This window comes from Chiloscyllium plagiosum, chromosome 28 (assembly GCF_004010195.1).
Source record: "Chiloscyllium plagiosum isolate BGI_BamShark_2017 chromosome 28, ASM401019v2, whole genome shotgun sequence".
NCBI lineage: Eukaryota > Metazoa > Chordata > Chondrichthyes > Orectolobiformes > Hemiscylliidae > Chiloscyllium > Chiloscyllium plagiosum.
Window position 1 is genome coordinate 7381551 of NC_057737.1, and position 2584 is coordinate 7384134.

Below are 2584 nucleotides of genomic sequence, written 5' to 3' on the forward strand. Positions count from 1 at the left end.
ACGAAAGAGAGTGGTGTGGAGGGCGGAGAGAGAGAGAGCTTTTTCTTGTTTTTATTCACTCATGGAACATGGGTCTCAATGGCTGGACCAGCATTTACTGCCCTTCCCTGGTTTGGCTTGTCTTAGAATGGATGTATTGTCCCAGTCGAAGTGGTGTCCTTCCAAAGATATGCACGAGAATTCCTAGGAGCATGGCATTCCAACCGGAACTCTATCAACAAACACATCGAGTTACACCCATCTACCACCCCCTGAGAAAAGGAACAGAAAGTGACTTCACCATAGGAGATAACATCACCACCGGAAATGACATCGTTAACCCAAAGAAACCCAAACATATAAATAGAAAGCAGGAATTTTCAGCATTGCTTCACATGAGGTCCACGGAAGATGTTACCTAATAAGGTAACGAAATGTCTGGAAATGAACCTTCCAGCTCACCGAGCAAATCTGCATCTAAAACCTTAACCTGAGCTACAAATCTTCTCAAAACTCGCTAAGACCTATGGATGCAAAATGCTAAAACTGGCCCAAAAATGGGAAATGAATGCCATCCAATGGAGTATTGTGTTTTTTTAGAATCAAAGAATCATGACAATATGGAAGCAGGCCATTCAGCCCATTACGTCCACATCGACCCTCCGAAGAGCATCCCACACAAACCCACCCCTACCCTATAACCCTGGTTTTTCCCATGGCAATCCATCTAGCCTGCACATCGTTGGAGAAAACTGGAGCACCCGGAGGAAACCCACGCAGACATGAGGAGATTTGCAAACTCCACACAGAGAGTCACCGAGGGTGGAATCCAAGCTGGGTCCCTGGTGCTGTGAGTTAGCAGTGCTAACCACTGGGCCATCATGCCGCTCTTAGGGTGTGATGGTATTACGGAGAGTGCAGAAAAATCTTTAAGAATGTTTCTAACTTTGACAAACTTCATGAAGATAAGTTGGAGCTGTTAGGATTGTTTTCTTCAGAGAAAAGAAGATGAGAGAAGATTTGATGGATGTACTTAAATCATGATGAGTCAAGATAGATTGGACAAGGAGAAGCTCTTCTCGCTCTTGAAAGGATCAAGATTGAGACGATGTAAAATAATTAGTAAAGCAAGCAAACACAATATAAGGAAAAGCTTTTCATGCAGTGCGTGCTTCAGCTGTGAAGTGCAATGCCGGAGTGTGTGGTGGAGGTTGGTTCAAGTCAAGCATTCAAAAGGGAATTAGACAGGGATAACCTGCAGGGTTATGATAAGAGGGCTACAGAATTACATTCGTGAGTTACTCATACAGAGAGCCAGTGCAGATACAGTGGGCCAAATGGCCTCCTTCGCCACTGTAATCATTCAGTGATTCTGTGACTTGTACACAATGGCAGAGGTGTCTGTGCTGAGCCATGTATGGATTGTCAGTCTCCAGAGTCCCAGGGATGTGTTAAAGAATAAAAAAAGTGCTGGAGAAATTCAGAAGGTCTGGCAGAATCTGTGGAAAAAGAAGCAGAGTTAACATTTTGAGTCCAATGATTCTTCGTTGGGTTCTGTTTCTGTTTTCACAGATCTGCCAGACCTGCTGAGTTTTTCCAGTACTTTCTGTTTTTCTTTCCGATCTCCAGTATCAGTAGTATTTTGCCTTTGTTTGATGTGTTAAGCATGTCAGGCTTGGTGAACAATTATGCTTTAACAACCTGCTTAATTTCAGGACAGAATGAAGTTGGGATTTAATTAGCATGTCTACCTGGACACCAGGCCCATGTGATTCACGTTACCAAGGAGATGGGTTTTGAGAGGGGAAGGAAGCCATTTTAGCATTGGATTACAATCATCTTCTTGTGGCTGATAAAGGCAGAAAGTACGAAATTACACCATACAAGAATATGTGTCAGAATTCGTGCTTGGACTGAAAAGACCAAATTTATGAAGATTCAAAGAGAGGCTAGAAGATTTGCCTAGCTTTACTTAGAGAAAGAATCTCTAAGAAAACTCCCACTGTGTAGAACATTCTGGGTTATGAGATAGCTTGCTGGGAAGGGAACTTAACAGAAATAAAGCTAAGAATCGCTTTGGACTGGCTCCAGGCCAATGTAAAATAAAACCCTAGACTGGAAATTTAGATTACATTAAAAGTAAAAGGGTAAAAGTTGTGTTTTGTAGTTTAAAGAATATTTTGCCTTCAGAAATAGGGTTTTCTGTAGGTTATACAATTTAGAATACTATATATGTTACACATCTCAGGAAGGCAAAGAAATTCTAGGGTGGGGTTTGAGAGATGATTAAGTCTGTCTGTCCCTCATTTGCTCGGCTCTGAGTAGGAGGAACTGTAGATGTTGCATGAGAGATGAGTAACTCACCTCCGAAAGCCTGACCAGCATTTACAAGTCTGAAATACTCTCCATTTTGCTGGAAGAAAGCAGTTCGGCTCCAATTGCCCTCAAGAGGTTTAACATGATCTAGTTCAAAGCAGAGAGAAGGCAAAGATTGGCACCCCTTCTAACACTCCTTCCAGCACCTACACCAAGGAACAGCAATGTGTGCCATTTACAAGATGCACTGCAGCAACTCTCTAAACCTCCTTCAACAGTATCTTCCAAA